This window comes from Lissotriton helveticus, chromosome 8 (assembly GCF_964261635.1).
Source record: "Lissotriton helveticus chromosome 8, aLisHel1.1, whole genome shotgun sequence".
Classification (NCBI taxonomy): Eukaryota; Metazoa; Chordata; class Amphibia; order Caudata; family Salamandridae; genus Lissotriton; species Lissotriton helveticus.
Genome location: NC_136069.1, coordinates 354577064 through 354601939, shown reverse-complemented (window position 1 = coordinate 354601939; position 24876 = coordinate 354577064).

Here is a 24876-nt window from a genome sequence, read left to right as displayed (position 1 = left end):
ATTAGTGATTGGTATGTATGTATGAAATTACCAGCTTCTGTAGCAGAAGGTTTCACATATATTTACCGTTAACATATGGCATTTCATATAGTGTATTGTAGTGTAGTTCCTATTATCCCAATAGGCTCTGCGCATTGGAATAATATCTTCAATAGTATAGACCTAGGGCAGAGGTTAACTAGGTCTTCTACCGACGATATTAGACTTAAAGTTTTGTGTTTGCCAGCTAGCTCAGAGTTCACTAGAAACTTTCTCGAATAGGCAAGGAGGATTTTAACCTCCCTGGATAGACAAGAAGGGATTTAGTTTCTGACAACCATAGAACATGACAACTTTGCTCTCCCCTAATCAAGAGTGTATCTCTAGAGTCGTGTGAAAACAAAAGACAACTTATTTTACTCAGTCAGTTCAGTGCATTCTTAGTTTCACCAGATTGTAGAGAAAAGGAAGAGACGGGCGTGTTCAATAAAAGATGTTATTTATTGATCAGTCTCCTTTCTCATACAAGAGAAATGAATCACTATTATTGTAATACTTATAGTTAAGTAAAGTGCATACAGTAAAGACAGAATTATAAAATAATACTGTAAAAGCATTGATATGGTTTCTGAGCCATATGATACTTTAAAATGGATAAAATAGATACATACATATATACATTTGACTAATCATACTCAACTGGTGCTTCTAACCACGCCTACCCCAGTGTACCTGACCTAAGCCTAATACGTGGGCGGGAGTAGATAAGTAGCAGTTTAAGTTAAGTTTGTTTTGCCAAGGGACTGACTCGAGAATTCTCTGCAAGGGGTTATTCAGTTCTGTACCTGAGATCTAGAATGGTGGAGGGCTGGTATCTCTTATCCCAGGTCTTGATATTCCAGCTGCCTGCGAGGGCTGCTTGGAAGCGCCGGAGCTGGATTTCTCAGCAGGAGAAAGGCAGCGTCTCGTTCTCAGCGCGTCAGGAAGGCGGGGCAGCGCCTGTGGGCTTCGCTCTCTGCTGGGCTCCTCGGCACGTCTCGCTGCTCCAATCTCGTCACCACCGCATGTGTTTGCTTAAGGCAATGTCGGTAATATTTATACCTGAAAGGTGCCGAGATTGACGTAAGGATGGACATATATACATCAATAAGGATGTCATATGAACGGGCTCGTTCGCACATTCTTTTGCTGAAGTTCTCGGTGAAATCAAAACAATGGCTATGGGAATTTCCCAGGTCGCTGTAGGTTTGATTTGTTTTGAGAACCCAGTATGCCTTTTCAGGGGCTGGAGGAATATCGCTTGTCTAATTAGATGGCATGCGTTATGACCTAATCAGATAACGCGCTTCTGTGCCGTGGTGTGGCTTAATCAGATAACGGTTTTTGCACCGTTGGATGGCTGCTAGTTAATTATTAACCAAACCAGGGTCAGGAATAGGGGAATCGATACAGTACCTATAGGAATACATCACACCCACTCCACGTAGACTATGTCCATATTTACAAATCTAGGCATAGTGAAACCAGTAGCGCTTGTGTATACCGTACCACCCCAAAATACATTCATATGTATCCTGAAAAATTGAAACTACGAAATATACGAAACACAATCACATGTACTATATGTACAAGCAGTCTAATAATGCTACACATATAACGCATATTTTAAATTCATCATAAAAAAATGCGAAAAATACACATGAAATGGCTCTTAATACAGAAAAAAAAGTGCGAGACCATTTCATCACAATCATAAAGGTCTGTATGAGAGTGCTAGAGGATAGCGAATGTCTCGTGACTACCTAAAATAGAAATTTAGTTCTCTAAGAATAATGTCTACTTTAAGCAGAAGATAAGTGTCCCAAAAAATCGTAAATATTTTTGAATTGGGGAAAAAGCTCTTGCAGTCTGAAAAAATGATGAGAGAAATTGTTTTTTTTTTCATATCGCTTTTTAAAAGTTGAAGGCCAAATTCAGCATGTGGGGTACTCCGAGTGCTAGTTTGCTCAAAGTTATTCCTGCTGCTCTGGTGAAAACATCATATCATTTAGACTGTTGAAAAAACTGTCAACAGCTTCTTGCGTAAGTTCCACTAACTCGGAAAAAGTTGTTACCATGCATTCATGAGCCTGAGCATGATTGCCTCCATTGATGTTTTGATCAGCATAGCTGACTGAAGGTCGTACCTGATCGATGCTGCTTTCATCTTGTACTTCACTACCCCTCAATCGTAGTGGTGAAGTCTCCACGAATGCCGTCATCAGGATTGGTAGCCGCTGGGGACAGCACAATGCATGAGCCGTTACCGGACCCAACAAGGTATCTGTGTCCATTGGCACATCCGATTGTAGTGCCAGACAGGTGTCCAACACGCATTCTTCGCCACATAGCAAGCACCTTAATACAGGCATAACACAACTTTGCCACATTGGTCTAAATGAAAGAGACCAAGTCATGTTCAGGTCCCGAAGCCGTGCTAGTCCAAGGACTTTAGTTATGCGGTCCTGGTAGCCAATGGCTAGGATCATTTCTTCCCTTGTCGCAGGTGTTTTGTCTGTGACATGGTTTGCCATAGCGAAATAACAGGATCAAAAATAGGAAGCCTGCCACTAGTCCCAAAAGGAGAGGAAGTCCGCCAAAAATTGAATGGACAAAGTCCGGAAAAATACCCAGGATGGCTTTGAATGGAGTTAAAGCACCCGAAAACACTGCTTTAAATACACTGGAGACACCAGTGGTATCAGAAATATTTAAGATTTCGTTCAGTATTTCTGCAAAATGTATGGGGGAATTAGTTGATAATAATGAATGAATCTCTTCTGTTGTCCTTGCAACTTGGAGATCATATGTTTCTTTTGATGACGTGAGCCTAGTCGGCGTCTGTAGGAGCACAGTCTTCATTCTGCTTAAAGTATCTATTCGAATAGAAGCAATTTTCAAATCGGGCCATAACCTTGCCTCCCTGTCTGGAGAATCGTTCAGGAACAATACTCGGTCACAGCACATGACCTTCCTAGTCACGGTTATGAGATAAGGTTTTCCGGGCAGCAAACTACAACATCTGCGATCTACTATTAGAATGTAACTCCCGTTCGAGAGTCTCCTAAAGAATGGTTCTATTTGTGTTGCAGGTGTGCCTAGCTGGTAACATGAAAGGTTATTTGAAGTCCCTTCACAGGCTCCATGCAAGCTAATATCCTGACACAGAAGTGTACCGCTTAGTGATTTTGCACAATTATTGCCACTGAGAAACACTTTCTGGCCTTTATTACTGACACATTCGTGTGTATAGGGCAAGTTCCATATTGACTTAATGTATCCTTTACCCAACCTTTCATACTGGCCTGCCTGTATATATTTTTGGCAGAATTGAAACTGGAAAGTAGTTCTCGGAATATTTATTATTCCATGTATTATCCATTCAATGACAGGTCGTTCTGACATTGTCAATGGTAATCTCTCACGTCTTTCAATGCTCAGAATGGTATAGTCAGCACCCTTCTGCGCCAAACTGATTTGTTTATCAGTAAGGTTAAAGATATTAAATAATGACGTTGTGTTGATTAAACGCCAAGGCACATAGCCAGAACGCAGATTTTGTAACGTCCAGCCAAGCTGTACAATAGAACGCAATTGGGACTGACCGTGTTGTAACATCAGTAAGTCTTGCAATATTATATTGATTGCTGAAGACACAATGCTGTCCAGAGAATATATTCTGGAGGACAGAGTCATTAACCCATTGTCCACCACAGAAAGTGATTTTTCCAAATTAATACGGTCAATTTCCCGTATTTTTTCTGCTGTCTCAATTTGAGTTACTTTCCAAACTTCGTTATAAGCTGCATATATAGAGGCCGCTATGAAACGTTTTTGACGCTGTTTGCGTGGTCCCAATATGAAATCACGCAAGTCAGCACCTTCTGTAAGTAAAGTTAGGTGTTGCTTAATTTCAGCCAGTGTGGACGTTTGTAGCCATTGAAGGCAGAGCTTGCCCACGCTGTAGGTGGTTACTATCCCTGGATGTTGTCTTTGGGAATATCTAGGGTCTGGCCTGGTCAATTTGAACCCCTGTATTTTGTTCAGGAATCTGTCTTGACAGTTATTTGTGTCTGTGGGCCAGATCAACCATTGTTTCCATTCAGGATGTGTTCTGTTTTGGTTTAATATATGGTTTACGTCTATCTCATCATCTATAGAGCTATTACTGCTGACTGTTGGTTTTGGAATAGACGGTTTGTTCAAATCTTTGATTTTGGCTAAGCCAAGACAGGTAGTTTGTTGAATAGTGTCATTCAAGAATATAATTTGTTCTGGGATCATGCAGGCTCTAAACAATGATTCTATACCTTGTACTTGCCAATCTTTTGTACCCCAAACAGTTTTTGTTTCAATGTTACTGTTCCAGAAATCAAAACCAAATGTATTCATTTGCTCAAAAAATGAATCTGAATATATCAATTTTGTGTTGGTAAGCATGGTCTTCATACCTGTCTTATTTGACAATTTGAAATAAAATGTTTCTGAATTACTTGTGTTAAACCCTGAAAAGTATGAATATTTATCATAAAATGTTTTCGAGCTATCTTTTGGAGGAGTAGCACAATGTTCCCATTGGTTATAATTTAAAACATTTCTAGGTTGTGCAGATTTATGGAGATAATGGTTACCATAGTGGTTATAGCAGAACATTTGATCATAATTAGACGAACCCTGCAAATAATCATGTTCTGTAAATTTAGCAGACATCACAAGATCAGACATCATATCATTAATACTTTCAAAGTCCCAATCATCAGCAAATGTGCTTGGTTTTACAAAGTCACTCAATGAGATCTTGAATTGGTGTGGATACTTCAGGATTTCAACTGGACCATAGATTTCATAATCAGTTTTGTCCCATGCTACACCGCCTGGTATAGGATTGGCTGTGAAGTTCACTGAAGAAAGTTCTCTTTTCTCGATGTGTGAAGATGTGTGTGGTTTAAGGACCAAGTTGATTTTCTGGCTTGCTGTGTCCATTTTAGCATATTTTCCTTCAATGAAATGTCCCAAGCATAGTACCATGATGAGCCAAAGAATGAGGATAAATGCACCTAAGGCCACCCAAAATTCAATCCATGGAGAAATCAGATAGGTTTCTTTCAGCTGTTGAAGAAGTTCCTTAGCTTTATCTTTAAAAGTTTTTGTTGATGGCTGTTTCTTTGCTTCACTCAGGTCTTCAGATGAATCATCGAAGTTGATGAAGTAGCCGGATGCTGTTCTGTCAATTGTTCCAATTGCTTTTGGATTTTGCTTTGTTTCATTAGCAAAGTCTGCAGTTACATCATCATAGGTTGTTGTTTCTTGATGAAAAGCTTTGATTTGGGTTTTAAGAGGTTCAAGTTCCATTGCTTTGTTGCATAGTCCTTGTTGATTCACTGTAGATTTTCCAAATGTGATCAGTCTTAAAGTTTGAGCCTCTGTATTCGTAGCAAACATTGGTGTTCTGCTACTTCTTGGGAGTCCACTTGGCCTACTATTTGTTATCGGCCACATGATTGTGGTTTAACCAGGTCGATGGATATGACTCGGTTCTCCTTTTTACCAGCAAGGGGCGGTAGTACTACTGATCTTGTCCCGTTGATAGACAAGACAGGAACTGCTTTTGTAAGAAGGCCCAAATTCCTTCTTTACCGCGATCTTTTCTCTGACCAGATCCCCGACTTTTGGAATCCAGACAGGCCTTGCTGGGACAGGTGGTTTCTCTTCAGTGGTTGTTGGCTGTTGTTTCAACTTTATGTTGCTCAGGTCTTTTCTTGTTTCATTTAAGTCCTGCAAAATAGCCAAACGATCTTTGATATCAAAGCTTTTGTCTTTAACCACTGAAGTCTGACTATCAAGATCTTGGATCATCATTCTAGTCCCGAACAATAGTTCGTACGGACTGAACCCTTTCAGAGAATTCCTTGGCAGGTTATTTAGACTACGTTGGACACTTATTAAATGTTTGTCCCACCCAGCTCCCGAACCTATTACCTTTTCTGTTATAGATTGCTTTATGTCTTGGTTTTTTCTTTACACCATCCCGTATCCCTCAGGAAGGAAGTGAGAAGAGTCCCGCTATGCAATGCTCATTTGGCCATGCTTCCCTATAAGCTTGAGGGCTAAAGGGAATACATTATTCAAAACGTAGCATGCTCCTAGCGTATATGCCATTATAGACTTGCAAATCTTTTTATAACAGTCCAGACGTCAGCCGAGCGCTGGGGTCTACATTATAAGTGAAAATTAGTCTTTTTATGTTAATATGACGCTTTTTCATGATGGGTACTTTCTTATTGTTGTTTTTCTGGAGCGAAGTGCCATGGCAATAGTCCTCCTCGTTCGCCACTGCGATCTCTATTGCAGTCTGGGCAGTTTTTTACAAAAATGTGATGATGCAGGCTCATGCCTGGCCACCAGTACACTGATTGTAATTCTTCCAGAGAATCTTTTTGCTTAAGGTGTCTGAGACCCTCACCCATATGTGCGTCTGCTATTAACAAGCCTCTCCTGTCCGTGTTTGGAATTACTCTATCCCCCACTCCAGGGATTCGAGCAAAAGGGACTGAGTTTGCATCGATTATGTATGTATAATTGAGTGGATAATTGATCGATAGCGCTGAGCAGTCGCCTTTTGATGACGTTTTCACCGCCAGCACAGTTTCACCGTCAATGTGTTTTACTGCACGCTTTTTTGTAGCTACGGAAGCCGATTTACTTGCTACCGCTGTGGCTGTCTCAGCCAATGAATTCCCTGCAACGTGAACGCCATCACGCTGATGACTCAGTGAATGTATCACGTGAGTTTTTGGTAGTTCTTTCTGTAAAATAACTACTTGTTCCCAGAGCACTTTTTGCTTTATTTTTGCACCTGTGTCATCTTTGTAACCGTTTTTAATCCATTTCTGTAAGTCGTTATTGTATGATTTGACGCAGTAATACGAATCGCACACTATAAGTGTCGGGAATTCGCGATCGGCATTATCTAGCGCCATTTTCAATGCTATTATTTCCGTTTGTTGTTCTGAATTATTTTCCACTGAGTGTGTTTTTGTAAGTAGAGGTCTTAATTTACCTCCGCGCCACACTTCTTTTACAATTTCGCACGTGGCGTTGTAAGCCAGCTCTCCCCAAACTGAGGGTTGAGCATGTCCGTCTGTATATATTACACAGGCGTATTGTCGTAAAGGCAGAATGTCGATTGGCAGAGGGTATTCTCTCTCATATTCTAGATATTTTAATTCTTTAATTTCCGGGTCAAAATAGTATTTTACTTTGTCTGTAGCAACAGAATTTACCCATTGTACCCATTCCGGATTTAGTGCAGTTGTCGGTAAATTACATGGTGTTGTTAATGCCTCAAAAGCTGATTCTGCTGTTCTGACTGTAACCTGTCTACCGTCTGCTTGGCATTTTTCCTTTGCTACAGCTGTTTGAACCGCATGAACAATGCTTTCCTTAATGCTGAACCTTTTTTCAGCTTCTGTGTACAAATGTGATTTGTATGCTATTGGTACCTTCTCTCCCTCATTAGAGGTCAGGTACGTGAATCCGCATCTTCCTGGGATGACTCGAATCACAAGGTTGCGTGTGTTGTCACGTGTTTGTAATTTTGTTTTAATTAACATATCTGTTTGTAAAGATCTCAAAATTTCTGTGTGTTTTTGAGTCCAGTTGATTCTTTTAAAATCTGGTTTTATAAGATCATAGAGAGGTTTAATTCTCTCTGCATAATTTATAATGTAAGTTCTTCCGAAATTTAGGAAGCCTAGAATTGATTGTAAGTTTTTCAGTGTTCTAGGTGCTTGGATTACAGCACATTTCTCTAGGAAATTGTCAGCCAGGCTTTTGCCTTCACTTGATAGTTCATATCCTAAAAACAGGACTGTTAGATGGGCAATTCTTGATTTTTTAAAGTTGAATTTGTAACCCTCTGCTGCGAACCCAAGTATTATGGTGTTCACTCTCTTCAAGTGAGTATCCAAGTCATCATCTGTTAGATAGATGTCGTCGACATAAGATAATGCCTCGTCATCATATGTTTGAAGTAATTCTGTTACTCTCGCTGAGAATAATCCTGGGCTGTTCTTGAACCCCTGGGGCAAACGACAGAATTTTTTTTGCGTGCCATTTATTGAGAACGCCGTCAAATATCTGCTCTCTGGTGCTATATCTTGACAAAAGAATCCATTAGAAATGTCTAATGTGGTTTTGTATTTTTTGCGCACTATGTTATTCATTAGTGCAGCACTATGCGAGTTTTGTACTGCAAATGTTTTGCAACATGAGTTAAGGTGTCTGTAGTCCAAAACAAGACGATATGAATTGTCTGGCTTGGAGACAGGAAACAAAGGGTTGTTCATTTGTGAGGTGCAAGTTTCAATCACCCCCTGGTATTCAAGTTGATCTAGGATCTCTTTTACCTGTTTTTTAGCTTCTTGCTTAATCGGGTACTGCCTCTGTGCAGGAGGTTGTGATTTTAGCTGGATTTTGTGAGGAGTAGAGTCCTCATCCCATCCCACATGATTTTTATATAAGGCAGGGGCTTGAGCTACTGCCCACTTTCTTGCAAGTGTATATTTTTTATGAATTGGAATATGGTTTGAGAAGGCAGGCATAATTATTTATTCGCCATGTGGGCACTCCCTGACAAACTCTGGAGGCCAGTCTCGTTCAGCTAGAAGGATGTCATAGCCCTTGGAGAGATTATCCCAAAATAGACCCCTTATTTTTCTAGTCTTATCCCCCTCTATACGCAATGTTATTTCATATATTTTATGAGGTTTGCTAACTCTCGTATCTGCAGTTTCCACCTGAATGTATTCATTCGTGTCCACTGTCTCCAGATGATTCATAAGGACTTTGCGAGCTATGCTCACTTCTGCTGCGCTGTCTAGCATTGTCTGAGCCCATTCTCCGTTTTTCAGCTGTGTCCTCAGTATTCTCGGCATTGTTAATTACTTTAATACTGGCTACCTTCTTTTTTGGAAATTGTAATTTTTTATTCAGATGAGCAGGTTCTTTGTCTTTGGACTTGACGTGCTCTTCCCTGTGTTCTGATCGCCCTCTTCTTTCCGATTTCTGCGAGGAAGTCTGAAAAGATTGAGAGGGACGTGTATCAATATCTTGATATCTATCAGTTTTTTTTTATATTATCCCTATTTCTAAGGTTGTATTTTTTCACAGAGGGCTCCCTTTGGGGAGACTTGCGTCCTTGGTCAGGAGATCTTTCTCTCCGCCGAGGGGACCTTCCTCTGGACTGAAATCTTTTTTCTTTAGGATTGGATTGTTTATTTCCATCCCAGCTCTTTTTTTGAGGAACACGACGTCGCTGTGGGTGTTTCGGTGGGACGAGGGCTGTGGATGGACGCCGGCCGTTTTATCAGGAACGGCCTGCTGGATACACAGTGCCTACACCCCTCTCCCTTGGATAAATAGGACCTCCAGTCCATCACTAGATCTATAGACCACTCAGTAGATGGCTTAAGACAGATATACAACTAAGGTGGCAAGACCGTGCTCACCACTCAGGAACTTTTGATAAGCATTGCCTTCTTCACCCATTAGCATGCTTACAGTCCAAACCTGTTAATTCGACATGGGTATGAACTAACTCACATCAGGATTAAAGTATCTGGGAAAGCGATCCTTGGACTCCGGTTCCTTCTACATTGTCTCCAAAAGCGACGTATTATAAACTCAAAGCCCTGAAGAAGTCCCAGCTTGGGACGAAACGCGTCGGCTGTATATGTTTCACTGCAAATTGAAAATTAAAGAATAAAAGAAGACTAACAACATTTCTTTGTGAAATATTTCTTCATCGTGCTTAAATACCATTTGCACTTATTATCTTGCTTGTTGTGGTGCACCTTTGCGGTTGTTTTTCTTGCACTAAAATTCCTTAGGGAATAGGCACAGTGATGATGGGTGCCATTCAGTGTGCACACAATCCCCTTCATTAATTCAAGGGTCAACGAAGATCACTGGGAGAAAGTTAGTCAGGTGCTGACTCTAGGAAGGGTCCATCATTGCATTTTGTTGCTTCCTTCTTTTTTTGAGTGTTTAAATTATTTTTAATAAATACCTTTTCAGGACTTTCAACTAGTTGGGGTTTCACTGGTATTCCACCCAACCTATCTCTTCCTAGTTCTTCATAGGATTTTTCTATGATTCTGGCAATTTCAGATGGTTGGTCTGCTATATTTGTCTCTTTTAACTTCTGGTGAATCGCCACATTTGCTGCTTCCCCCTTTATGTTGGCTAATAATATTGCAGAGACCTGCTTGAAGTCTTTCAGTAATTTCATACTGAGAGTTAAAGCGGGTTCTGGACCGTATTCATCTTGAATCTGTTTTAGCACATCTGGTATTACTGACATGGATGGTACACCATGTGTTTTTGTGTAAATGGAAGCAAAGACTGTTCCCCAAGTGTCACAGTCCTCCACATGTGGTGCGATTCCCATTGGAAGACAGATAGTCAGAATCCTATGTTTCTCAACAGGGGTGGTATCTGGAAACACCGCCTCTATTTGAGTGATTTTTTGTGCTAGCCAGAAAGGAATTTGTTCCCGTTTTGTGGGTACTTTACCTAGACAGGACTGTATGTTCTGTGGTGTAATTTTATTTGTGTTCCCCTGATGAGTGATCAGCTGTGGAATTTTAATTGCTGGTTGGATTGTTGAAGTCCGCATTACATATTGGACTAATTGTCTATGTATTTTTATTAATTGTTTTAGCTGTGCTAAAAGCTCTGGTGCAGGCATTTCTTCAATGTCTGGATGTGGTGTGTATCCGGCTAGGACCGGCCACGTTGCTCCTGGTCTACCTAGTGGACCGAGCCTGGTGATGTGATTATTATGTTTTAGGGCGCCATGAAACAAGAGCAGGTGCTCTTGGAATTTGAGTGGTATTTCCACCTCCTCGAAAGGAATGTACTCATTAGGAGGTTCCTCTATTTTGTAATAGTGGAAGTCCTTTGTTACAGCGTTTGCTGCTGGAAAGTTTATCCATGAATAGAATACCTCTGTCTGCCGATATTCGTGTGCCTCAATTACGAATATGACTGTACCACCTCTTGGTGTCAGTCCATTTTCTATAAGTTTTAGGGTTATAGATTTTCTTATGTTGACCGGGATGAGTATTATATCCGGGTCATTTTGCAGCAGAGTATTGTCTGCTACTAGGAGTTCAGCTGCTATTCTACCTGTCTCCCTTTCTTCTTCACTTTCTGTCATTTTACTGACAGGAAGGTTATTCTGTTTGTTTGCAGATCAGGTTTCTATGGAAACAAAGATTAGATGCACAATTCTTTGGAACAGTGTATCCTTCAACGTTGAATAAACCAAGAACCATACATAGGAGTCTCCTCCTGCGAGGTTTGGCGGATATGACCTTTCACCCACTCCAGACGTCTTTGGAGTATTATGGGAAAAAAGGGGTCTGTGTGAAAAAGCACGACTGAGTTACTCTAATGTCTTGCGTTAGTTTTATCGCCTATCCAAACGTTGGGCGCCATGTAGTGTAGTTCCTATTATCCCAATAGGCTCTGCGCATTGGAATAATATCTTCAATAGTATAGACCTAGGGCAGAGGTTAACTAGGTCTTCTACCGACGATATTAGACTTAAAGTTTTGTGTTTGCCAGCTAGCTCAGAGTTCACTAGAAACTTTCTCGAATAGGCAAGGAGGATTTTAACCTCCCTGGATAGACAAGAAGGGATTTAGTTTCTGACAACCATAGAACATGACAACTTTGCTCTCCCCTAATCAAGAGTGTATCTCTAGAGTCGTGTGAAAACAAAAGACAACTTATTTTACTCAGTCAGTTCAGTGCATTCTTAGTTTCACCAGATTGTAGAGAAAAGGAAGAGATGGGCGTGTTCAATAAAAGATGTTATTTATTGATCAGTCTCCTTTCTCATACAAGAGAAATGAATCGCTATTATTGTAATACTTATAGTTAAGTAAAGTGCATACAGTAAAGACAGAATTATAAAATAATACTGTAAAAGCATTGATATGGTTTCTGAGCCATATGATACTTTAAAATGGATAAAATAGATACATACATATATACAACTGGTGCTTCTAACCACGCCTACCCCAGTGTACCTGACCTAAGCCTAATACGTGGGCGGGAGTAGATAAGTAGCAGTTTAAGTTAAGTTTGTTTTGCCAAGGGACTGACTCGAGAATTCTCTGCAAGGGGTTATTCAGTTCTGTACCTGAGATCTAGAATGGTGGAGGGCTGGTATCTCTTATCCCAGGTCTTGATATTCCAGCTGCCTGCGAGGGCTGCTTGGAAGCGCCGGAGCTGGATTTCTCAGCAGGAGAAAGGCAGCGTCTCGTTCTCAGCGCGTCAGGAAGGCGGGGCAGCGCCTGTGGGCTTCGCTCTCTGCTGGGCTCCTCGGCACGTCTCGCTGCTCCAATCTCGTCACCACCGCATGTGTTTGCTTAAGGCAATGTCGGTAATATTTATACCTGAAAGGTGCCGAGATTGACGTAAGGATGGACATATATACGTCAATAAGGATGTCATATGAACGGGCTCGTTCGCACATTCTTTTGCTGAAGTTCTCGGTGAAATCAAAACAATGGCTATGGGAATTTCCCAGGTCGCTGTAGGTTTGATTTGTTTTGAGAACTCCGTATGCCTTATCAGGGGCTGGAGGAATATCGCTTGTCTAATTAGATGGCATGCGTTATGACCTAATCAGATAACGCGCTTCTGTGCCGTGGTGTGGCTTAATCAGATAACGGTTTTTGCACCGTTGGATGGCTGCTAGTTAATTATTAACCAAACCAGGGTCAGGAATAGGGGAATCGATACAGTACCTATAGGAATACATCACAGTATCAACAAGTCTGTTTTATAAAACAGGCAAATTGCAGTACTATTATTCAAACCTAGATGTAATATTTTCAGAAGTTCCTGTTCACTGTGCCACTGGAATCAAGCTATCCTGGCTGAAGAGGGGCGAAACCCCGAAACCGGTCCTAGGATGCTTGTTTCCGGTCCAGGGAGGACCTGGCTTGGCAGTTCAAGCTGGACTGTTCCCATGAGGCGCAGGGTTAAGACTGATTTGCATATGGCTAGGTCTAAACTGGGGTGGCATGGTGAGCAAATGAATGACGGATTTAACCCAGGTCCCTTGACTGGGGGTGAATGTTTAGATTTGTTCTGCATTCCGTCCATCAATTGTGTGTCTTTTGCTTTCTCGCCCTGAGTGTGCCGGGTATGCCCAGACGTGGGTCCCGGGCTCACTGTGCCACTGAAATCAAGCTAACCTGGCTGAAGAGGGCTGGAACCCCGAAACCGGTCCTAGGATGCTTGTTTCCGATCCAGGGAGGACCTGGCTTGGCAACTCGGGCTGGACTGTTCCTATGAGGCACAGGGTCAAGACTGAGTTGCATATGGCCAGGTCTAAACTGGGGTGGCATGATGAGTAAAAGATTGATGGATTTAACCCAGATCTTTTGACTGGGGGTGAATGTTTTGATTTGTTCTACGTTCCGTCCATCAATTGTGTATCTTTTGCTTTCACGCCCTAAGTGCGCCGGGTATGCACAGATGTGGGTCCCGGGCTCACTGTGCCACTGGAATCAAGCTATCCTGGCTGAAGAGGGGTGAAACCCCGAAACCAGTCCCAGGATGCTTGTTTCCGGTCCAGGGAGGACCTGGCTTGGCAGTTTGGGCTGGAATGTCCCATGAGGCACAGGGTCAAGACTGATTTGCAAATGGCCAGGTCTAAACTGGGGTGGCATGGTGAGCAAAAGAATGATGGATTTAACCCAGATCTCTTGACTGGGGGTGAATGTTTTGATTTGTTCTGCATTCCGTCCATCAATTGTGTGTCTTTTGCGAAGGACTATGAATCCAGTACTTAGTAGCCTAGCAGCACAGTATATGGGTGAATTTTTCTTAGCACAAAATGCAATAGATATAGCAGAAGAGCACACGCAAAATTTACATGTTCTCTGAAAGAAGAAAATATTTTTTTGAATTTAGTAGAAGAAAGGAGACAGGAATTCCAGAAGAATGGATGGAAGAAATTAACAAATAGTCTAACATCAATAGGATCATGGTTTGCTAATTTTGATAAAGGAGTTGTAACTCAACTAATACTACCTATACTTGGAATAACTATGATAGGTTTGATAATAATTATTTGTGCAAATGTTCTAGAAAAAGAAGAAAATATGAGAGAAATAAACAGGGAAAGAAAAGGAAGTACAAAGAAATTAAGCTTGAAGAAATATTAGGAGAATTATACAAGAAAATGTAAAGCATGAAAGAGAAAGATGAAAAGGAAATTGAAAAGACAGAGAAGGGAATCGAGATGTGCTAAGGTTGGCATTTGATTTGGGTATGGGTAGTTATTGATGGCATAAATGCTATCAGAGAGGGGATTGATGGAGCAAAGATTGGGTGAAAAAGAGACTTGCTTGGATGTAATCCTCTCATATAGTCCCGTAACGAAATACTAATAAAGTTGTAATACTAATTTTACACAACATTTCATATTTTCTAGAAAGGGGGAAGCTTGCCTATGTGTTTTACTAACAAGTAACCCGAGTGCAATTAATGATGGCTGCTAACGCGGGGAAATAGGCTGCACATGCTTCAGCTGCATGATGTCTTAACGCTTGGAGGGAAAATTCTGCTTCTGCACAATAGCATCTAAAATGGCCGCTTAAGAACTCACATGCTAAGAATCTGCTCTGCTGAAACTAAACTGTGTTATATATTAAGTGCTAATGCATAAATAGTCTTTATAAGTAAATGGGATTAGAGTAGAGATAGGTGGTATACAGTGAAATTATTTTATTTGAATCTAATACTTTGTCTTTTTCACCTCTGTACGAGCTCGTATTTGGGCCTTCTAGAGATACTAAGGTCTGACTCCCACGTGGGGTTGCCACATGTGCGGGAGAGACAACTTCGGAGCAATGAGCTCAAGTCTTGGGACTCATCCAAGGACATTTACTAAACGTACCCTGGGAACCAGCTGAACATCCTGAAGATGCAATGGACAACTGTGAAAATTGTATAGATTGTTGTTGATAACTTTTGCAAATATGGGTGGGAAATAAAGCTTGGGAGAACAAATAAATGGGCGGTAACTTAAAACAATAAGCTTTAAGAAAAGTGTTAAACTTAGCATGGTGTGATGATCATCCCCTCAGCTTGTCCAATCAGAATTAGGAGTTTCATAAGTTTGAAACAGTTAGGGGTGGTACTTGCCATTAGAAGGTATAATTGGGGTAGCTGGTTAGATTAGTTAGAGCAGCCGCTGCCAGAACGCTGAAAGACAGAGATGCTGTCCGAATACTGATTGAATACCTGATTAGGCAAACTTAGAATTTTCAAGCAAATTAGAATTAGAAGAAGATCGCGGAAGAATCGATAAGGTAATAGAATTAGAAGAAGATCGCAGAAGAATCAAGGAGGAAATTAGCATCAAAGAGGGGTGAGATGCAGAAAGGGACAAGGTTGGCACGCTCCTGGCCAGGCTAGCTAATCCGGAGCCTAGGGGGTGCCCGATAATGAGCATACGGACGGAGACGGGAGACATAGCCTATTCGCAGTCAGTGGTCCTATCACGCTTCGCGTCATATTACACTGATCTATATGAGTCCCAGCTCACGGTGGACACGCCTGAAATACGTGCGTATCTGGAATCTATCGCTTTACCGGTACTAGCTGCCGAGGATGCGGAGGATATAGGGGGACCCATAACGCTGGCGGAGATTAAACTGGCTATTAACCGGATGGCCAAAAACAAAACGCCGGGCGTCGACGGGTTGCCCATAGAATTTTATGTGAAGTTTATTGATGTATTAGCACCTAGGCTGTTGGTAGTGTACTCGGAAGCGGGACAGAAGGGACACCTACCCGACACGATGAGGGAGGCGCTGGTGGTTCCGTTGCTGAAACCTGGCAGGGAGGCGCTGGATGTGACGTCCTACCGACCCCTGTCCATGCTGACAGTGGACTACAAGATTCTGAGTCGTATCTTGGCTGCCAGACTTCTGCCGCTCATGACCAGGCTGGTTCATGCCGACCAGGCAGGGTTTATCCCTACCAGGAATACATCCATGAATATACGCCGCCTACTGCAGATATTGGACGGTGCTAGGTGCTCGCCTCATGATCCAGTGGTGTTATCTGTTGACATTGAAAAGGCTTTCGACAGCCTTGAGTGGCGGTACCTAGATGAGGTGCTGGCGAAGTTCGGCCTCGGGGAGGGATTCCGACGGTGGACGAGGGTGCTGTACTCGTCAGCCACGGCGAGGGTGCGACTGGGGCCTTCAATTTCTTCAGCTTACCCGGTGCATAGGGGTACGAGGCAGGGATGCTCGCTTTCTCCTCTGCTGTTTGCATTGGCAATGGAACCTTTGGCAGCACTGGCGAGAACGGGCGTGATGTTTCGCGGTGTGACGCAAAAAGCAAAGTCGCACCATATATCACTGTACGCGGATGATCTACTGCTGTACTTGGCCGATCCCGAACGGGCGCTGGAAGGAGCTGTAGCCATGCTATCAAGATTTGGAGATATGTCGGGCCTTAAGGTGAACTGGACCAAGACCTGTGTCTTTCCTCTGCGGGAGGGCACGCGCTGCCCCCCTCTTGAGATGACAGTGCTCTGGGAACCTTCCAGCTTCACTTATTTGGGTGTCCGCATATATCATGAGACCACGAACCTATTGGACGGCAACGTGGGGCGCTGCCTACGCGCGCTGCGGGGCTGTGTAAACTTCTGGGCCTCTCTCCCCTTATCTGTGCTGGGCCGGGTGGCGCTTTTGAAAATGGTGGCACTTCCTAGGCTACTTTATTACTTCAGGACCTTACCGGTGTGGATACCGCGGCGAGTGTTTAAGGATTTACAGATGTTGGTGACCGGCTTTCTGTGGGGCCAGAAACGGCGCAGAGTGGCGTTGACGACTCTGACTAGGCCTAAGCTGGAGGGGGGATGGCGGTCCCTGATTTTGAATTGTACTATCTGGCAGCTCAACTACAGGTACTGACGCAGCATGTGGCCAGGGAATTCAGGGGCCCGGGCGTCGATAGGGGGCTAGGTATCCAACGGCATGTCTTATCATTCATAGTCATGCAACAGAAACTGGAGATGAAGGACCTAACGCTGGAAGAAAGGACGCTCAGACTCTGCTGGAACAGGAGTCTGAAAAGAGCGAATATCTCCCGAGCGTATGCACCTGAGATCCCGCTAGGGATGCTGACCGCGCTACCACATGGGGGCGATTGGTCCCCGCTATCGGACTGGGAGGAACTGGGGCTGCAAATGGTTGGAGATCTTTACATTGAAGGGACACTGGCCCCCTTCCGGGAGGTGCAGGACCGATTTGGTCTGCCGGACGGGGATTTCCTGCTGCATGCGGCAGTGATTGCAGCGATGCAGAGACACTGGAAGGGGGGGCTGGTGGAACCGGAGACAAACTTGGCGTGTCAATACACAGTTATGGCCGCGGGCACTACCAAGGCGGTGACCTGCCTCCATAATAGACTGCAGTGCGAGGGATTGGCACCACTACTGGCGCTTAAAGCAAGATGGGAGGACAGCATAGGTAAGCCCATTCCGGATGCGGTCTGGGGCCATGTTTTAGAGCGAACCTGGAAGGGAACTAGGAATGCCCGTTTCCAGCAGGTACATTTCTTCGTCATCCATAGAGCTTACCTGACCCCGGAGAGGATAGCGCGATATTTTCGGGTCCAGGATGCCGTGTGCCCGAGATGCTTGGCACTTGAAGCGGACTTAGATCATTTGCTGTGGAGGTGCCCTAGACTAGGGCCGTACTGGCGTGAGGTGGGAGAACTCCTAAACACGGTTACAGACAGAGAGGTGGACTTCAACATGGCTGCGTGCTTGCTGCTATGGTTCCCTCACACGAAGAGGACGAAAGTCACCAGCAAATTTATTGATCTGGGCCTGATGCTGGCCCAGAGGGAGATTACCTGGCACTGGAAATCTAAGGAAGGGCCATCAGTGGGGCGATGGAAGACTGAGTTGTTGAAATGGGCGGGCTGTGAAAGTATTGTTAGAATGCGGCAGGCTACCAAGAATGACAATGATAAATGTATGGACATGGCGAGAGCATGGGAAGCGATAGTGCAAGCGCTGCGCGACCATATGGCAGGGGATGAGACGGATGATGGCGAATGATAACTGGCAAGGACTACATGGAGCATTACTGCACAGTAGATTTTCCTGAGTGGTGTCATGATGGGGTTTTATTGCCATTTGGCTACACTCGCACTAGCAGCAGTTGAGTTCTGTAAGGGGGGGAGGGAGCAGGACACTCATATAGAGATAGATAGGTACACCGCTCGGGTCGAGGAGTATCGGGCGCTGGGATCTAGTAGGGGTTGGTAGTATAAGAGTTTCCGGCGCCCGTCCTTAGGGGTCGGTGAGGTACACGGACTTTCTCCTACAAGCTGTTCACCATTAGCACGCATGATAGGTCCACATTATGATAGATCCAGCACTGCTACTGGCTCCGACATCTCTAGTTGTAAATGGGTTGTTCGGGGAGTTGTTGTTAAGGGGGTTGAAAAAGCGGAAACTATACATTGTAGGTGACTGTCCATCTAGGCCTGGCGGGCACATTGGCATTTTCTTCTTTGTATGACATACCACGCCGCCTGACCTTCGGGTTGTGGGCTGAATGGCTGTGTACGTTATCCTGTCCAGATATTATGTTCAATGATGCGCCAGGTGCACTGGCTGTCCTGACCTGGGACCTGTTTTCTGAATCCGCAATAAAAACTTCTTTAAAAAAAAAAAATTAAAAAAAATCAAAGAGGGGTGAGATGCAGGCGTTGAATCCAGTAAAGGTCATCTGTCCTGTCCTATCCTATCCTGTCCTCAAGAACCTGTCATCTATTTCTTTAAGTGGCCCATAACACCTGTCCAGAAGGGTCTGATCTTCGCACCATCCTAGGTAAATATAAATCTATGTATTGTGTCAATGTGCCTTTTCACTCTATCCCCTTTTCCTGAGGTACTTGTCATTGAAGATCTTATTCTAAAAAAGATAAACCGATCTTACCACTTCAAAATGATGGAGTTAACACTGTAATTTGTTTTACTCTTACGATTAATTTAGATAAACATTCAAAACTTACCCGAATCTGTGGTTATTTAATATAGAAATCAGGTAAATGAGACCTATGTCATGGTCACCAAATAAAATCAACTAAAATAGACCCATTTGTCTTAGAAAGGGCTGCATATTATAAATAGATTTAAGAATTGATAAGAAACGAATCAACAATTGTAGCCCTAAAAATTGATCCCCAGAAGAGTTCATTGACCAAAATAAGTGACTATGTTTATGGGCCCAAATGAGTATTTAGTGATAGATTTCCACAGGTTGGTGGTCCGCTGGATCACTAGCAGTGGTCGTTTGTGCGAATGAAATATTTGATGGACCTGAGATTTCTTTGAACAGGTGCAAGCCAACAAGCCCTTGGAGTTACTTAGGTTGCAAAAGGTTGTAGAGAACAGGTCCAGTCCTTTTTACCGCCCAGGTCAGAGCTAGCAGGCAGCAGATCAACAGAGCAGAGCAGGAAGCAAAGTGGCAACCCCTCCTGTAGCCCAGCAATCAGCAGGCAGAAGGCCAGCACAGCAAAGAAGTTAGCAAAGTGGCAGTGCCTCCTGTAGCATAGCTCCTCTTCTTGGCATAGTCTCCTTAGGCTCCCAAAGTGAGCTAGTGAGGGGAGCATAGACCTAATACTATACCCAAATGTGTCCTTGAATGAAGGTGACTACAAAGCAAAGCCTTTGTGGTGCATGAATCTCCTTTGAGCTCAGCTGTTTGTCAGCCTATCTGTGGGGGGGAGATATCAGTGTTTTGTGTGAAGCCAGCTCACTGCCTACTCAGATGTACGTGTCAGCACCTTCCATCCCTCTTTCCCAGGAGGACCCACCAATATGCAGAGAATGGCAGATGCAATTGAGTGCCCTGTACTTGTGGCTTCTAGGGGGAATGCAGAAAGTATAGCTGTCACCCTACCCCAGACATGAGTATAGGAAGCTGTCTCTATATATGATATACCAAAATGAGGTATATCATGCAGTGTCAATGTATTCCCTTATGAGTGGACAGGAGTTTGCTCCAGAAATCCCAAGGTGCTTTCTAGGGGGAAGTGTGGTCGAGCAGCCATAGGCTTATCAGAGAGGAGTGTTAGACATCTGCAAATACACACAATAGTCAATATATGATGCACCCGAGTCAATAGGGAGACCCACACCAATTTATAAAAATTAATATGTATCTTTATACATATTTAGGCACCAGAATCATTACGATTAGGTAAGCAAGTTTTTCAAGGGAAATCCTTTTATATTTAAAAAGTAGACACAGTGCTTTTTTCAAGATTTGCAATTGTTATCCTATGGGAGGTAAAACAAATACAGCATTCAGGTATGGTACTGCGACATACAAGACCAATCTCTAGGACTTAAGATGAGTATGGGGCAAGGTCCAAGGCAGGACCAGCAGGTCACCTCCAGCAGCACTAGGGCTGCCGAGTGCAGTGGTGCAAAACAGCGTTGGGTGCCCAATGTTAGTAAATGGAGATCGGTCTGCGGGAAAGCACACGCTTTTGAGGGGACCTGCACAAAGAGGTTGCAGGCGACGTTGGAGAGTTCACAAGGGGTGAAGTCAAGGTGGACTCTGTCTCTCGAGGGCTTGGGGACCATGCGCACACCGTTGGCCCGATTCAACTCAGGCTGGGTGCTCGGCGGTTTCAGGGTTTTGCAGGACTGAAGTCCTCACGGTTCTTCTTGGGGTGCCTGCAGGATGCAGGAGAGCATCTCTGCTGCTCCACGGGTATCCTTGAGTCTTTAATGAAGGCAGGCCATCCTCCCAGGGTTGGAGGCACAATGACTTGCAGAACAAATTGACTTCGGCACAATTCGACAAGGGACAGCAGACAGGCCGGCAGGGCTGGTGCCAAGTCTGTTGCTCTTCTCCAGCCTTTGCTTTCGCAGCTCCTCGGTGTCCTTCTGCTGTGTTCGTCATCAGGATTGGCTTTTCTGGTGCCAGGGGCTCCCCTAAATACTGAATTTAAGGGTGTTAGGAGAGTGTAGTGTAGTGGCCAATGGGCTACCTACCCCTGAGGTCACTTGTCCCACTATTTGACCACTTCCTGTGGGAAGTGAGCATAACCCTGTCCCAGAATCCCTACGTTTGCCATCACTAAGATGGCTAACTTTGAAAAGTTGCCTCCACTTCAGGTAGCCTACCTTAGGGGTGGTACTAGCCTGAGGGTGTACATGCCTATCTGATTAGTTAATTTTCCTACCTGTCCAGGTGACAAAGGGCTCTGGACAAAGCATTCGGCTTCCACTGGTTTGGGACAAGCCAGATTCTCATATCAAAGTTGGTGAGCTTGTTGAAGCTCCCCTGCCTTGGAATGCTAATCTGCAAGTCATCCTGTGGGAGGCGGTGTGACACCAGTGCCTGAGCAGGCTTTGTTTCTGATCTCCTGAGAGCAAAGGTCTTCATCCTTGGAGGTCAGAAATGTATCTTTTGTGGCAGGCTGGCAAAAACCACTTGGTGAACACACCAGTAGATGGTAGGTTTTCAGGGGGCATCTCTAAGGTGCCCTCTAGGTGCATGTATTAATAAATCCAACACTGGCATCTGCATGAGTTTATTTATGCATAATGTTTGATACAAAATATCTCTATTTTCAGTGAAGCCATCATGTAGCTAGAGAACTTTTTTGACCAGTTTCCAGCACATGTACTTAAAGTGGCTTCCCTGTTCACTAGCAGCACTCGAGCTAACCAGCTCAGGGGCATATATGCTCATGCAGATATGTCCTCACATGTAGTATTGTGCACACTACCATAGGGCTGTAAGGCCTGCTGTCAGGGGGACTTACCTTTACTGCATGTAGCATCTGCAGGCATGGCACACAGGCTGTGTGCCATGTCGTGTTTTCACTTTTGTCTGTAGCAAGACACGCAGCCTTCAGTGGCAGTCTGTATGCGTTTGGTGAGGGGTCCGTCAGGGTGGCACAATTCATGCTGCAGCACTTAAGGACCCTATTTAACCTCATTGCCCTAGGTACCAGGGGTACCATTTACTAGGGACTTACATTATTGTCAATTGGGGGAACTATTATACAGTTTTGGGAAAGAGATCTGGCACTGGAGACCTGGTTAGCAGGAACAGGAACCCAGTGCACTTTCAGTTGAAATCACATCAAATACAAGGCAAAAGTGGGGGTGATCATGTCAGAAAGGGGCACTTTCCTACATGGATACAGGCTGTAAGTCACACAAGAGAGTTAAAAGAAGAGAAGAGAAATGTCCACTTTTTAAAAGTGGCATTTCTTGATTAGTAATACCAGATCCAACTTTACCACTAAAGAGGATTTGTCATTACCAATCCGATTATATAAAACATAAATCAGCTACTCCTCTGCAATCAGGTATTACACTTGAAAAGGATATTTAAGGATACAAATGGGGGTGGGGTCGCACAATACTCACACACCGGCGGTGTCGCCCCTAAGGACTCTGGTCAATGTAGTAAAGAGTTTGCGATGCATCATCTTTCGATCTTCTGCTATCTTCGCTGTCTTCGCCATCCCTGGACACGTGTTTCGAGGTATTACCCCTCATCAGCAGGGATAGGCCGTGTACTGGGGTTGCCGATGGCTGCCAATATCTGCCAGGTATAGTACCACTCAGGCGCGTAGGTGCGGGATCCCAGGCTCGTCAGCCCGCTGCTCAAGGGAGCTTTAAAGTTACAAATGGGGGTGGGGTCGCACACTACTCACACACCGGCGGTGTCGCCCCTAAGGACTCTGGTCAATGTAGTAAAGTGTTCGCGATGCATCATCTTTCGATCTTCTGCTATCTTCGCTGTCTTCGCCATCCCTGGACACGTGTTTCGGGGTATTACCCCTCATCAGCAGGGATAGGCCGTGTACTGGGGTTGCCGATGGCTGCCAATATCTGCCAGGTATAGTACCACTCAGGCGCGTTGGTGCGGGATCCCAGGCTCGTCAGCCCGCTGCTCAAGGGAGCTTTAAAGTTACAAATGGGGGTGGGGTCGCACACTACTCACACACCGGCGGTGTCGCCCCTAAGGACTCTGGTCAATGTAGTAAAGTGTTCGCGATGCATCATCTTTCGATCTTCTGCTATCTCCGCTTTCTTCGCCATCCCTGGACACGTGTTTCGGGGTGGGGTCGCATACTACTCACACACCGGAGGTGTCGCCCCTAAGGACTCTGGTCAATGTAGTAAAGTGTTTGCGATGCATCATCTTTCGATCTTCTGCTATCTTCGCTGTCTTCGCCATCCCTGGACACAGCAGGGATGCGACCCCACCCCCATTTGTAACTTTAAAGCTCCCTTGAGCAGCGGGCTGACGAGCCTGGGATCCCGCACCTACGCGCCTGAGTGGTACTATACCTGCCAGATATTGGCAGCCATCGGCAACCCCAGTACACGGCCTATTCCTGCTGACGAGGGGTGATACCCCGAAACACGTGTCCAGGGATGGCGAAGACAGCGGAGATAGGAGAAGATCGAAAGATGATGCATCGCGAACACTTTACTACATTGACCAGAGTCCTTAGGGGCGACACCGCCGGTGTGTGAGTAGTGTGCGACCCCACCCCCATTTGTAACTTTAAAGCTCCCGTGAGCAGTGGGCTGACGAGCCTGGGATCCCGCACCTACGCGCCTGAGTGATACTATACCTGGCAGATATTGGCAGCCATCGGCAACCCCAGTACACGGCCTATTCCTGCTGACGAGGGGTGATACCCCGAAACACGTGTCCAGGGATGGCGAAGACAGCGGAGATAGGAGAAGATCGAAAGATGATGCATCGCGAACACTTTACTACATTGACCAGAGTCCTTAGGGGCGACACCGCCGGTGTGTGAGTAGTGTGCGACCCCACCCCCATTTGTAACTTGAAAGCTCCCGTGAGCAGTGGGCTGACGAGCCTGGGATCCCGCACCTACGCGCCTGAGTGGTACTATACCTGGCAGATATTGGCAGCCATCGGCAACCCCAGTACACGGCCTATCCCTGCTGACGAGGGGTGATACCCCGAAACACGTGTCCAGGGATGGCGAAGACAGCGGAGATAGCAAAAGATCGAAAGATGATGCATCGCGAACACTTTACTACATTGACCAGAGTCCTTAGGGGCGACACCGCCGGTGTGTGAGTAGTGTGCGACCCCACCCCCATTTGTAACTTTAAAGCTCCCGTGAGCAGTGGGCTGACGAGCCTGGGATCCCGCACCTACGCGCCTGAGTGGTACTATACCTGGCAGATATTGGCAGCCATCGGCAACCCCAGTACACGGCCTATCCCTGCTGACGAGGGGTGATACCCCGAAACACGTGTCCAGGGATGGCGAAGACAGCGGAGATAGCAGAAGATCGAAAGATGATGCATCGCGAACACTTTACTACATTGACCAGAGTCCTTAGGGGCGACACCGCCGGTGTGTGAGTAGTGTGCGACCCCACCCCATTTGTAAGGATATTTAAGGAATTCCCAATGTTAACCTAGGAGAGGAGCAGGCCTCGCAGTAGTGAGAACAAACTTGGGTAGTTGTCACTATCAGGACATGTAAAACAAAAGACACATGTCCTAACATTTACATACACAGCACCCTAGCGCTAGGGATACTGAGGGACTATCTTAGAAGTAAATGATTTTTAATAAAAGGGGAATTTAAGTCTTGGCAAGTAGTTGGAATCAGACGCAGCCCTTGGAGGGAGTTGCGGTGGGGCGAAAGGCGGGGCGGGGGATGCTAAAAACCGGAGTATGGATAATTGGAGGAAAGTAAACAATTTAAATAATAA